Here is an 18984-nt window from a genome sequence, read left to right as displayed (position 1 = left end):
ATGTATTTATGTATCTTATACACCTTATACACAGAATGTATTTATGTATCATATACACCTTATACACAGAATGCATTTATGTATCATATACACCTTATACACAGAATGCATTTATGTATCATATACACCTTATACACAGAATGCATTTATGTATCATATACACCTTAAACACAGAATGTATTTATGTATCATATACACCTTATATACACAGAATGCATTTATGTATCATATACACCTTATACACAGAATGTATTTATATATCATATACACCTTATACACAGAATGCATTTATGTATCATATACACCTTATACACAGAATGCATTTATGTATCATATACACCTTATACACAGAATGCATTTATGTATCATATACACCTTATACACAGAATGTATTTATGTATCATATACACCTTATATACACAGAATGCATTTATGTATCATATACACCTTATATACACAGAATGTATTTATGTATCATATACACCTTATACACAGAATGTATTTATGTATCATATACACCTTATACACAGAATGTATTTATGTATCATATACACCTTATACACAGAATGTATTTACGTATCATATACACCTTATATACACAGAATGTATTTATGTATCATATACACCTTATACACAGAATGTATTTATGTGTCATATACACCTTATACACAGAATGCATTTATGTATCATATACACCTTATACACAGAATGTATTTATGTATCATATACACCTTATACACAGAATGTATTTATGTGTCATATACACCTCATACACAGAATGTATTTATGTATCATATACACCTTATACACAGAATGCATTTATGTATCATATACACCTCATACACAGAATGTATTTATGTATCATATACACCTTATACACAGAATGTATTTATGTATCATATACACCTTATACAAAGAATGCAATTATGTATCATATACACCTTATACACAGAATGCATTTATGTATCATATACACCTTATACACAGAATGCATTTATGTATCATATACACCTTACACACAGAATGTATTTATGTATCATATACACCTTACACACAGAATGCATTTATGTATCATATACACCTTATACACAGAATGCATTTATGAATCATATACACCTTATACACAGAATGCATTTATGTATCACATACACCTTATACACAGAATGCATTTATGTATCATATCCACCTTATACACAGAATGCATTTATGTATCATATCCACCTTATACACAGAATGCATTTATGTATCATATACACGCTACACACAGAATGCATTTATGTATCATATACACCTTCTACACAGAATGCATTTATGAATCATATACACCTTATACACAGAATATATTTATGTATCATATACACCTTATACACAGAATGTATTTATGTATCATATACACCTTATACACAGAATGTATTTATGTATCATATACACCTTATATACACAGAATGTATTTATGTATCATATACACCTTATACACAGAATGTATTTATGTATCATATACACCTTATACACAGAATGCATTTATGTATCATATACACCTTATACACAGAATGCATTTATGTATCATATACACCTTATACACAGAATGCATTTATGTATCATATACACCTTATACACAGAATGTATTTATGTATCATATACACCTTATATACACAGAATGCATTTATGTATCATATACACCTTATAAACAGAATGTATTTATATATCATATACACCTTATACACAGAATGTATTTATGTATCATATACACCTTATACACAGAATGCATTTATGTATCATATACACCTTATACACATAATGCATTTATGTATCATATACACCTTATACACAGAATGTATTTATGTATCATATACACCTTATACACAGAATGCATTTATGTATCATATACACCTTATACACAGAATGCATTTATATATCATATACACCTTATACACAGAATGCATTTATGTATCATATACACCTTATACACAGAATGTATTTATGTATCATATACACCTTATATACACAGAATGCATTTATGTATCATATACACCTTATACACAGAATGTATTTATGTATCATATACACCTTATATACACAGAATGTATTTATGTATCATATACACCTTATACACAGAATGTATTTATGTATCATATACACCTAATACACAGAATGTATTTATGTATCATATACACCTTATACACAGAATGTATTTATGTATCATATACACCATATACACAGAATGTATTTATGTATCATATACACCTTATACACAGAATGTATTTATGTATCATATACATCTTATACACAGAATGTATTTAAGTATCATATATACACCTTATACACAGAATGTATTTATGTATCATATATACACCTTATACACAGAATGCATTTATGTATCATATACACCTTATACACAGAATGCATTTATGTATCATATACACCTTATACACAGAATGCATTTATGTATCATATACACCTTATACACAGAATGTATTTATGTCTCATATACACCTTATACACAGAATGTATTTATGTATCATATACACCTTATACAAAGAATGCATTAATGTATCATATACACCTTATACACAGAATGCATTTATGTCTCATATACACCTTATACACAGAATGTATTTATGTATCATATACACCTTATATACACAGAATGTATTTATATATCATATACACCTTATACACAGAATGTATTTATGTATCATATACACCTTATACACAGAATGCATTTATGAATCATATACACCTTATACACAGAATGCATTTATGTATCACATACACCTTATACACAGAATGCATTTATGTATCATATACACCTTATACACAGAATGTATTTATGTATCATATACACCTTATACACAGAATGCATTTATGTATCATATCCACCTTATACACAGAATGCATTTATGTATCATATACATGTTACACACAGAATGCATTTATGTATCATATACACCTTCTACACAGAATGCATTTATGAATCATATACACCTTATACACAGAATGTATTTATGTATCATATACACCTTATACACAGAATGTATTTATGTATCATATACACCTTATACACAGAATGTATTTATGTATCATATACACCTTATATACACAGAATGTATTTATGTATCATATACACCTTATACACAGAATCTATTTATGTATCATATACACCTTATACACAGAATGCATTTATGTATCATATACACCTTATACACAGAATGCATTTATGTATCATATACACCTTATACACAGAATGCATTTATGTATCATATACACCTTATACACAGAATGCATTTATGTATCATATACACCTTATACACAGAATGTATTTATGTATCATATACACCTTATACACAGAATGTATTTATGTATCATATACACCTTATACACAGAATGCATTTATGTATCATATACACCTTATACACAGAATGCATTTATGTATCATATACACCTTATACACAGAATGCATTTATGTATCATATACACCTTATACACAGAATGTATTTATGTATCATATACACCTTATATACACAGAATGCATTTATGTATCATATACACCTTATACACAGAATGTATTTATGTATCATATACACCTTATACACAGAATGTATTTATGTATCATATACACCTTATACACAGAATGCATTTATGTATCATATACACCTTATACACATAATGCATTTATGTATCATATACACCTTATACACAGAATGTATTTATGTATTATACACCTTATACACAGAATGCATTTATGTATCATATACACCTTATACACAGAATGCATTTATGTATCATATACACCTTATACACAGAATGCATTTATGTATCATATACACCTTATACACAGAATGTATTTATGTATCATATACACCTTATATACACAGAATGCATTTATGTATCATATACACCTTATACACAGAATGTATTTATGTCTCATATACACCTTATACACAGAATGTATTTATGTATCATATACACCTTATACACAGAATGTATTTATGTATCATATACACCTTATACACAGAATGTATTTATGTATCATATACACCATATACACAGAATGTATTTATGTATCATATACACCTTATACACAGAATGTATTTATGTATCATATACATCTTATACACAGAATGTATTTATGTATCATATATACACCTTATACACAGAATGTATTTATGTATCATATATACACCTTATACACAGAATGCATTTATGTATCATATACACCTTATACACAGAATGCATTTATGTATCATATACACCTTATACACAGAATGCATTTATGTATCATATACACCTTATACACAGAATGTATTTATGTCTCATATACACCTTATACACAGAATGTATTTATGTATCATATACACCTTATACACAGAATGCATTAATGTATCATATACACCTTATACACAGAATGCATTTATGTCTCATATACACCTTATACACAGAATGTATTTATGTATCATATACACCTTATATACACAGAATGTATTTATGTATCATATACACCTTATACACAGAATGTATTTATGTATCATATACACCTTATACACAGAATGTATTTATGTATCATATACACCTTATACACAGAATGTATTTATGTATCATATACACCTTATATACACAGAATGTATTTATGTATCATATACACCTTATACACAGAATGTATTTATGTATCATATACACCTTATACACAGAATGCATTTATGTGTCATATACACCTTATACACAGAATGCATTTATGTATCATATACACCTTATACACAGAATGTATTTATGTATCATATACACCTTATACACAGAATGTATTTATGTGTCATATACACCTTATACACAGAATGTATTTATGTGTCATATACACCTTATACACAGAATGCATTTATGTATCATATACACCTTATACACAGAATATATTTATGTATCATATACACCTTATACACAGAATGTATTTATGTATCATATACACCTTATACAAAGAATGCAATTATGTATCATATACACCTTATACACAGAATGCATTTATGTATCATATACACCTTATACACAGAATGCATTTATGTATCATATACACCTTACACACAGAATGTATTTATGTATCATATACACCTTACACACAGAATGCATTTATGTATCATATACACCTTATACACAGAATGCATTTATGAATCATATACACCTTATACACAGAATGCATTTATGTATCACATACACCTTATACACAGAATGCATTTATGTATCATATACACCTTATACACAGAATGTATTTATGTATCATATACACCTTATACACAGAATGCATTTATGTATCATATCCACCTTATACACAGAATGCATTTATGTATCATATACACGTTACACACAGAATGCATTTATGTATCATATACACCTTCTACACAGAATGCATTTATGAATCATATACACCTTATACACAGAATGTATTTATGTATCATATACACCTTCTACACAGAATGTATTTATGTATCATATACACCTTATACACAGAATGTATTTATGTATCATATACACCTTATATACACAGAATGTATTTATGTATCATATACACCTTATACACAGAATGTATTTATGTATCATATACACCTTATACACAGAATGCATTTATGTATCATATACACCTTATACACAGAATGAATTTTGTATCATATACACCTTATACACAGAATGCATTTATGTATCATATACACCTTATACACAGAATGCATTTAAGTATCATATACACCTTATATACACAGAATGCATTTATGTATCATATACACCTTATACACAGAATGTATTTATGTATCATATACACCTTATACACAGAATGTATTTATGTATCATATACACCTTATACACAGAATGCATTTATGTATCATATACACCTTATACACATAATGCATTTATGTATCATATACACCTTATACACAGAATGTATTTATGTATCATATACACCTTATACACAGAATGCATTTATGTATCATATACACCTTATACACAGAATGCATTTGTGTATCATATACACCTTATACACAGAATGCATTTATGTATCATATACACCTTATACACAGAATGTATTTATGTATCATATACACCTTATATACACAGAATGCATTTATGTATCATATACACCTTATACACAGAATGTATTTATGTCTCATATACACCTTATACACAGAATCTATTTATGTATCATATACACCTTATACACAGAATGTATTTATGTATCATATACACCTTATACACAGAATGTATTTATGTATCATATACACCATATACACAGAATGTATTTATGTATCATATACACCTTATACACAGAATGTATTTATGTATCATATACATCTTATACACAGAATGTATTTATGTATCATATATACACCTTATACACAGAATGTATTTATGTATCATATATACACCTTATACACAGAATGCATTTATGTATCATATACACCTTATACACAGAATGCATTTATGTATCATATACACCTTATACACAGAATGTATTTATGTATCATATACACCTTATATACACAGAATGCATTTATGTATCATATACACCTTATACACAGAATGTATTTATATATCATATACACCTTATACACAGAATGTATTTATGTATCATATACACCTTATACACAGAATGCATTTATGTATCATATACACCTTATACACAGAATGCATTTATGTATCATATACACCTTATACACAGAATGCATTTATGTATCATATACACCTTATACACAGAATGTATTTCTGTATCATATACACCTTATACACAGAATGCATTTATGTATCATATACACCTTATACACAGAATGCATTTACGTATCATATACACCTTATACACAGAATGTATTTATGTATCATATACACCTTATATACACAGAATGCAATTATGTATCATATACACCTTATACACAGAATGTATTTATGTATCATATACATCTTATACACAGAATGTATTTATGTATCATATACACCATATACACAGAATGTATTTATTTATCATATACACCATATACACAGAATGTATTTATGTATCATATACATCTTATACACAGAATGTATTTATGTATCATATATACACCTTATACACAGAATGTATTTATGTATCATATATACACCTTATACACAGAATGCATTTATGTATCATATACACCTTATACACAGAATGCATTTATGTATCATATACACCTTATACACAGAATGTATTTATGTCTCATATACACCTTATACACAGAATGTATTTATGTATCATATACACCTTATACACAGCATGTATTTATGTATCATATACACCTTATACACAGAATGTATTTATGTATCATATACACCTTATACATAGAATGTATTTATGTATCATATATACACCTTATACACAGAATGTATTTATGTATCATATACACCTTATACACAGAATGCATTTATGTGTCATATACACCTTATACACAGAATGCATTAATGTATCATATACACCTTATACACAGAATGCATTTATGTATCATATACACCTTATATACACAGAATGTATTTATGTATCATATACACCTTATACACAGAATGCATTTATGTATCATATACACTTTATACACAGAATGTATTTATGTATCATATACACCTTATACACAGAATGTATTTATGTTTCATATACACCTTATACACAGAATGCATTTATGTCTCATATACACCTTATATACACAGAATGTATTTATGTATCATATACACCTTATATACACAGAATGTATTTATGTATCATATACACCTTATACACAGAATGTATTTATGTATCATATACACCTTATACACAGAATGCATTTATGTCTCATATACACCTTATATACACAGAATGTATTTATGTATCATATACACCTTATATACACAGAATGTATTTATGTATCATATACACCTTATACACAGAATGTATTTATGTGTCATATACACCTTATACACAGAATGGATTTATGTATCACATACACCTTATACACAGAATGTATTTATGTATCACATACACCTTATACACAGAATGCATTTATGTGTCATATACACCTTATACACAGAATGCATTTATGTATCATATACACCTTATACACAGAATGTATTTATGTATCATATACACCTTATACACAGAATGCATTTATGTCTCATATACACCTTATACACAGAATGTATTTATGTATCATATACATCTTATACACAGAATGTATTTATGTATCATATACACCTTATACACAGAATGCATTTATGTATCATATATACACCTTATACACAGAATGTATTTATGTATCATATACACCTTACACACAGAATGCATTTATGTATCATATACACCTTATACACAGAATGTATTTATGTATCATATACACCTTATACACAGAATGTATTTATGTATCATATACACCTTATACACAGAATGTATTTATGTATCATATACACCTTATACACAGAATCTATTTATGTATCATATACACCTTATACACAGAATGCATTTATGTATCATATACACCTTATACACAGAATGCATTTATGTATCTTATACACCTTACACACAGAATGCATTTATGTATCATATACACCTTATACACAGAATGTATTTATGTATCATATACACCTTATACACAGAATGTATCATATACACCTTATACACAGAATGCATTTATGTATCATATACACCTTATACATAGAATGTATCATATACACCTTATACACAGAATGCATTTATGTATCATATACACCTTATACACAGAATGCATTTATGTATCATATACACCTTACACACAGAATGCATTTATGTATCATATACTCTTTATACAGAGAATGCAATTATGTATCATATACACCTTATACACAGAATGCATTTATGTATCATATACACCTTATACACAGAATGTATCATATACACCTTATAAACAGAATGCATTTATGTATCATATACACCTTATACATAGAATGTATCATATACACCTTATACACAGAATGTATTTATGTATCATATACACCTTATACACAGAATGTATTTATGTATCATATACACCATATACACAGAATGTATTTATGTATCATATACACCTTATACACAGAATGTATTTATGTATCATATACATCTTATACACAGAATGTATTTATGTATCATATATACACCTTATACACAGAATGTATTTATGTATCATATATACACCTTATACACAGAATGCATTTATGTATCATATACACCTTATACACAGAATGCATTTATGTATCATATACACCTTATACACAGAATGCATTTATGTATCATATACACCTTATACACAGAATGTATTTATGTATCATATACACCTTATACACAGAATGCATTTATGTATCATATACACCTTATACACAGAATGCATTTATGTATCATATACACCTTATACACAGAATGCATTTATGTATCATATACACCTTATACACAGAATGTAATTATGTATCATATACACCTTATATACACAGAATGCATTTATGTATCATATACACCTTATACACAGAATGTATTTATGTATCATATACACCTTATATACACAGAATGCATTTATGTATCATATACACCTTATACACAGAATGTATTTATATATCATATACACCTTATACACAGAATGTATTTATGTATCATATACACCTTATACACAGAAAGCATTTATGTATCATATACACCTTATACACAGAATGCATTTATGTATCATATACACCTTATACACAGAATGCATTTATGTATCATATACACCTTATACACAGAATGTATTTATGTATCATATACACCTTATACACAGAATGCATTTATGTATCATATACACCTTATACACAGAATGCATTTATGTATCATATACACCTTATACACAGAATGTATTTATGTATCATATACACCTTATATACACAGAATGCATTTATGTATCATATACACCTTATACACAGAATGTATTTATGTCTCATATACACCTTATACACAGAATGTATTTATGTATCATATACATCTTATACACAGAATGTATTTATGTATCATATACACCATATACACAGAATGTATTTATGTATCATATACACCTTATACACAGAATGTATTTATGTATCATATACATCTTATACACAGAATGTATTTATGTATCATATATACACCTTATACACAGAATGTATTTATGTATCATATATACACCTTATACACAGAATGCATTTATATATCATATACACCTTATACACAGAATGCATTTATGTATCATATACACCTTATACACAGAATGTATTTATGTCTCATATACACCTTATACACAGAATGTATTTATGTATCATATACACCTTATACACAGCATGTATTTATGTATCATATACACCTTATACACATAATGTATTTATGTATCATATACACCTTATACATAGAATGTATTTATGTATCATATATACACCTTATACACAGAATGCATTTATGTATCATATACACCTTATAAACAGAATGCATTTATGTGTCATATACACCTTATACACAGAATGCATTTATGTATCATATACACCTTATACACAGAATGCATTTATGTATCATATACACCTTATATACACAGAATGTATTTATGTATCATATACACCTTATACACAGAATGCATTTATGTATCATATACACTTTATACACAGAATGTATTTATGTATCATATACACCTTATACACAGAATGTATTTATGTATCATATACAACTTATATACACAGAATGTATTTATGTATCATATACACCTTATACACAGAATGTATTTATGTATCATATACACCTTATACACAGAATGCATTTATGTCTCATATACACCTTATATACACAGAATGTATTTATGTATCATATACACCTTATATACACAGAATGTATTTATTTATCATATACACCTTATACACAGAATGTATTTATGTATCATATACACCTTATACACAGAATGCATTTATGTATCATATACACCTTATACACAGAATGTATTTATGTATCATATACACCATATACACAGAATGTATTTATGTATCATATACACCTTATACACAGAATTTATTTATGTATCATATACATCTTATACACAGAATGTATTTATGTATCATATATACACCTTATACACAGAATGTATTTATGTATCATATATACACCTTATACACAGAATGCATTTATGTATCATATACACCTTATACACAGAATGCATTTATGTATCATATACACCTTATACACAGAATGCATTTATGTATCATATACACCTTATACACAGAATGTATTTATGTATCATATACACCTTATACACAGAATGCATTTATGTATCATATACACCTTATACACAGAATGCATTTATGTATCATATACACCTTATACACAGAATGCATTTATGTATCATATACACCTTATACACAGAATGTAATTATGTATCATATACACCTTATATACACAGAATGCATTTATGTATCATATACACCTTATACACAGAATGTATTTATGTATCATATACACCTTATATACACAGAATGCATTTATGTATCATATACACCTTATACACAGAATGTATTTATATATCATATACACCTTATACACAGAATTTATTTATGTATCATATACACCTTATACACAGAATGCATTTATGTATCATATACACCTTATACACAGAATGCATTTATGTATCATATACACCTTATACACAGAATGCATTTATGTATCATATACACCTTATACACAGAATGTATTTATGTATCATATACACCTTATACACAGAATGCATTTATGTATCATATACACCTTATACACAGAATGCATTTATGTATCATATACACCTTATACACAGAATGTATTTATGTATCATATACACCTTATATACACAGAATGCATTTATGTATCATATACACCTTATACACAGAATGTATTTATGTCTCATATACACCTTATACACAGAATGTATTTATGTATCATATACACCTTATACACAGAATGTATTTATGTATCATATACATCTTATACACAGAATGTATTTATGTATCATATACACCATATACACAGAATGTATTTATGTATCATATACACCTTATACACAGAATGTATTTATGTATCATATACATCTTATACACAGAATGTATTTATGTATCATATATACACCTTATACACAGAATGTATTTATGTATCATATATACACCTTATACACAGAATGCATTTATATATCATATACACCTTATACACAGAATGCATTTATGTATCATATACACCTTATACACAGAATGTATTTATGTCTCATATACACCTTATACACAGAATGTATTTATGTATCATATACACCTTATACACAGCATGTATTTATGTATCATATACACCTTATACACAGAATGTATTTATGTATCATATACACCTTATACATAGAATGTATTTATGTATCATATATACACCTTATACACAGAATGTATTTATGTGTCATATACACCTTATACACAGAATGCATTTATGTATCATATACACTTTATACACAGAATGCATTTATGTATCATATACACCTTATACACAGAATGCATTTATGTATCATATACACTTTATACACAGAATGTATTTATGTATCATATACACCTTATACACAGAATGTATTTATGTATCATATACACCTTATATACACAGAATGTATTTATGTATCATATACACCTTATACACAGAATGTATTTATGTATCATATACACCTTATACACAGAATGCATTTATGTCTCATATACACCTTATATACACAGAATGTATTTATGTATCATATACACCTTATATACACAGAATGTATTTATGTATCATATACACCTTATACACAGAATGTATTTATGTATCATATACACCTTATACACAGAATCTATTTATGTATCATATACACCTTATACACAGAATGCATTTATGTATCATATACACCTTATACACAGAATGCATTTATGTATCTTATACACCTTACACACAGAATGCATTTATGTATCATATACACCTTATACACAGAATGTATTTATGTATCATATACACCTTATACACAGAATGTATCATATACACCTTATACACAGAATGCATTTATGTATCATATACACCTTATACATAGAATGTATCATATACACCTTATACACAGAATGCATTTATGTATCATATACACCTTATACATAGAATGTATCATATACACCTTATACACAGAATGCATTTATGTATCATATACACCTTATACACAGAATGTAATTATGTATCATATACACCTTATATACACAGAATGCATTTATGTATCATATACACCTTATACACAGAATGTATTTATGTATCATATACACCTTATATACACAGAATGCATTTATGTATCATATACACCTTATACACAGAATGTATTTATATATCATATACACCTTATACACAGAATGTATTTATGTATCATATACACCTTATACACAGAATGCATTTATGTATCATATACACCTTATACACAGAATGCATTTATGTATCATATACACCTTATACACAGAATGCATTTATGTATCATATACACCTTATACACAGAATGTATTTATGTATCATATACACCTTATACACAGAATGCATTTATGTATCATATACACCTTATACACAGAATGCATTTATGTATCATATACACCTTATACACAGAATGTATTTATGTATCATATACACCTTATATACACAGAATGCATTTATGTATCATATACACCTTATACACAGAATGTATTTATGTCTCATATACACCTTATACACAGAATGTATTTATGTATCATATACACCTTATACACAGAATGTATTTATGTATCATATACATCTTATACACAGAATGTATTTATGTATCATATACACCATATACACAGAATGTATTTATGTATCATATACACCTTATACACAGAATGTATTTATGTATCATATACATCTTATACACAGAATGTATTTATGTATCATATATACACCTTATACACAGAATGTATTTATGTATCATATATACACCTTATACACAGAATGCATTTATATATCATATACACCTTATACACAGAATGCATTTATGTATCATATACACCTTATACACAGAATGTATTTATGTCTCATATACACCTTATACACAGAATGTATTTATGTATCATATACACCTTATACACAGCATGTATTTATGTATCATATACACCTTATACACAGAATGTATTTATGTATCATATACACCTTATACATAGAATGTATTTATGTATCATATATACACCTTATACACAGAATGTATTTATGTATCATATACACCTTATAAACAGAATGCATTTATGTGTCATATACACCTTATACACAGAATGCATTTATGTATCATATACACTTTATACACAGAATGCATTTATGTATCATATACACCTTATATACACAGAATGTATTTATGTATCATATACACCTTATACACAGAATGCATTTATGTATCATATACACTTTATACACAGAATGTATTTATGTATCATATACACCTTATACACAGAATGTATTTATGTATCATATACACCTTATATACACAGAATGTATTTATGTATCATATACACCTTATATACACAGAATGCATTTATGTATCGTATACACCTTATACACAGAATGTATTTATGTATCGTATACACCTTATACACAGAATGCATTTATGTATCATATACACTTTATACACAGAATGTATTTATGTATCATATACACCTTATACACAGAATGTATTTATGTATCATATACACCTTATATACACAGAATGTATTTATGTATCATATACACCTTATATACACAGAATGCATTTATGTATCGTATACACCTTATACACAGAATGTATTTATGTATCGTATACACCTTATACACAGAATGTATTTATGTATCATATACACCATATACACAGAATGTATTTATGTATCATATACACCTTATACACAGAATGTATTTATGTATCATATACACTTTATACACAGAATGTATTTATGTATCATATACACCTTATACACAGAATGCATTTATGTATCATATACACCTTATACACAGAATGTATTTATGTATCATATACACCTTATACACAGAATGTATTTATGTATCATATACACCTTATACACAGAATGTATTTATGTATCATATACACCTTATACACAGAATGTATTTATGTATCATATATACACCTTATACACAGAATGCATTTATATATCATATACACCTTATACACAGAATGCATTTATGTATCATATACACCTTATACACAGAATGTATTTATGTATCATATATACACCTTATACACAGAATGCATTTATGTATCATATACACCTTATACACAGAATGTATTTATGTATCATATACACCTTTTACACAGAATGCATTTATGTGTCATATACACCTTATACACAGAATACATTTATGTATCATATACACCTTATATACACAGAATGTATTTATGTATCATATACACCTTATACACAGAATGCATTTATGTATCATATACACCTTATACACAGAATGCATTAATGTATCATATACACCTTATACACAGAATGCATTTATGTGTCATATACACCTTATACACAGAATGCATTAATGTATCATATACACCTTATACACAGAATGTATTTATGTATCATATACACCTTATACACAGAATGTATTTATGTATCATATTCACCTTATATACACAGAATGTATTTATGTATCATATACACCTTATACACAGAATTTATTTATGTATCATATACACCTTATACACAGAATGTATTTAAGTATCATATACACCTTATACACAGAATGTATTTAAGTATCATATACACCTTATACAAGTTTGTGTACATTGAACCATCAGAAAGTAAATGTTTCACTATTTCAGTCTTGCTAAAAAAAAATCTGTATTTCAGAATATTTGGATATGGGAGACTCAACCTGTATAAACAAAATAATCAAATTAAACAACTGATCTATCGATATAAACAATCTGTTTTCAAAAACTGAATAGGGGGGACTACTACTTGGGGCAAAGCATAGGGGGGACTACTACTAGGGGCAAAGCATAGGGGGGACTACTACTAGGGGCAAAACATAGGGGGGACTACTACTAGGGGCAAAGCATAGGGGGGGCTACTACTGGGGGCACTGTATAGGGGGGATTACTACTGGGTGCATTGCATAGGGGGGACTACTACTGGGGGCAATGTATAGGGGGGTTTAGTACTGGGGGCACTGCATAGGGGGGACTACTACTGGTGGCACTGCATAGGGGGACTACTCATGGGGCAATGCATAAGGGGGACTACTACTGGGGACACTGCATAGGGTGGACTACCACTGGTGGCACTGCATAGGGTGGACTACTACTGGTGGCACTGCATAGGGGGGACTACTACTGGGAGCACTGAAAAGGGGGTTTACTACTGGGAGCACTGCATAGGGTGGATTACTACTGGGGGCACTGCATAGGGGGGATTACTACTGGGGGCATTGCATAGGGGGGATTACTACTTACTACTAGGGGCACTGCATAAGGGGGACTACTACTGGGGGCACTGCATAGGGGGGACTACTAATGGGGGCAATGCGTCGGGGGGGATTACTACTAGGGGCACTGCATAGGGGGGACTACTACTGGGGCCACTGCACAGGGGGGACTACTATTGGTGCAATGCATAGGGGGGGACTACTCCTGGGGACACTGCACATAGGGGTGACTACTCCTGGGGACACTGCATATAGGGGGGACTACTCCTGGGGGCACTGCATAGGGGAGACTACTAATGGGGCAATGCATAGGGGGGACTACTACTAGGGGCAAAGCATATGGGGGACTACTACTGGGGGCACTACATCGGGGGGATTACTACTGGGGGCACTGTATAGCGGGGACTGCTACTGGGGGCACTGCACAGGGGGGACTACTAATGGTGCAATGCATAGGGGGGGACTACTCCTGGGGACACTGCATATCGGGGGGACTACTCCTGGGGACACTGCATATAGGGGGGACTACTCCTGGGGACACTGCATATAGGGGGGACTACTCCTGGGGGCAATGCATAGTGGAGACTACTAATGGGGCAATGCATAGAGGGGACTACTACTAGGGGCAAAGCATAAGGGGGACTACTACTGGGGGCACTACATAGGGGGATTACTACTGGGGGAATTGCTTAGGGGGGACTACTTGATACAATGCATAGTGGGAACTACTACTAGGGGCAAAGCTTAGGGGGACTACTGGGGGCACTGCATAGGGGGGATTACTACTGGGGGCATTGCATAGGGGGGACTACTACTGGGGGCACTGCATAGTGGGGACTACTACTGGAGGCAATGCATCGGGGGGATTACTACTGTTGGCACTGCATAGGGGGGACCTACTGGGGGTACTGCATAGGGGGGACTACTGATGGGGCAATGCATAGGTGGGACTACTACTGGGGGTGCTGCACATAAGGGGGTGCTACTCCTGGGGGCACTGAAAAGGGGGGACTACTAATGGGGCAATGCATAAGGGGGACTACTACAAGGGGCAAAGCATAGGGGGACTACTACTGGGGGCACTACATAGGGGGGATTACTACTGGGGGAATTGCATAGGGGGGACTACTACTGGAGACAATGCATAGGGGGACTACTACTAGGGGCAAAGCTTAGGGGGACTACTAGTGGGGGCACTGCATAGGGGGGATTACTACTGGGGGCATTGCATAGGGGGGACTACTACTGGGGGCACTGCATAGGGGGGACTACTACTGGGGCACTGCATAGAGAGGACTACTTCTGGGGGCACTGCATAGGGGGGACTACTACTGGGGCAGTATATTGAGGGGACTACTACTGGGGGCAATGCATAAGGGGGAGTACTACTGGGGGCAACGCATAGGGGGGACTACTACTGGGAGCAACGCATAGGGGGGACTACTACTGGGGGCTCTGCATAGGGGGGACTACTGCTAGGGGCACTGCATAGGGGGGACTACTACTGGGGCAGTATATTGAGGGGACTACTACTGGGGGCAATGCATAAGGGGGAGTACTACTGGGGGCAACGCATAGGGGGGACTACTACTGGGAGCAACGCATAGGGGGGACTACTACTGGGGGCTCTGCATAGGGGGGACTACTGCTAGGGGCACTGCATAGGGGGGACTACTACTGGGGGCAATGCATAGGGGGGATTACCACTGGGGTCACTGCATAGGGGGGACTACTACTGGGGGCAATGCATAGGGGGGATTACTACTGGGGTCACTGCATAGGGGGGACTACTACTGGGGGCAATGCATAGGGGGGATTACTACTGGGGTCACTGCATAGGGGGAATTTCTACTGGGGCACTGCATAGGGGGGACTACTACTGGGAGTACGGAATCGGGGGGACTACTATTGGGGGTATTGCATAGGGGGATTACTACTGGGGCAATGCACAGAGGGGACTACTACTGGGGGCAATGCATAGGGGGGATTACCACTGGGGACAATGCATAGGGGGGACTACTATTGGGGCACTGCATAGGGGGGACTACTGCTAGGGCAAAGCATAGGGGGGATTACTACAGGGGCACTGCATAGGGGGGACTACTACTGAGGGCAATGCATATGGGGGACTACTACTAGGGGCAAAGCATAGGGGGGACTACTACTGGGGGCACTGCATAGGGGGGACTACTACTAGGGGCAAAGCATAGGGGGGATTGCTACTGGGGCACTGCATAGGGGGGACTACTACAGGGGTACTGCATAAGGGTGACTACTACTCGGACACTGCACAGGGGGGATTACTACTAGTGGCAATGCATGGGGGGGCTACTACAGGGGGCACTGCATAGGGGGGACTACTTCTGGGGGACTACTACTGGGGCACTGCATAGGGGAGGATCACTACTGGGGGCACTGCATAGGGGGACCAAAGTATATTCTTGCACCTGGGCCCACCACTCTCTAGCTCCACCACTGTGTAGTATTTATGGTAAAGCTGGTCAAACAATCGTATGACCATGCCAGTGGCAGTCGGGCATAATCAGCCAGCGTATGACCAGATGTACATA

At 31.5% G+C, this 18984-nt stretch overlaps 1 protein-coding gene across 27 annotated transcripts in view; it reads left to right on the top strand.

Annotated features, from left to right (window-relative positions):
* The window catches only part of OBSCN (obscurin, cytoskeletal calmodulin and titin-interacting RhoGEF), a 646947-nt gene that overhangs the window by 429546 nt on the left and 198417 nt on the right, over window positions 1-18984 (top strand). The window lies entirely within an intron of this gene.

This window comes from Taudactylus pleione, unplaced genomic scaffold, assembly GCF_031769625.1.
Source record: "Taudactylus pleione unplaced genomic scaffold, aTauple2 ptg000071l, whole genome shotgun sequence".
NCBI lineage: Eukaryota > Metazoa > Chordata > Amphibia > Anura > Myobatrachidae > Taudactylus > Taudactylus pleione.
The sequence above is the reverse complement of the archived record's forward strand: the minus strand, read 5'-3'. Positions and strand labels throughout refer to the sequence as shown.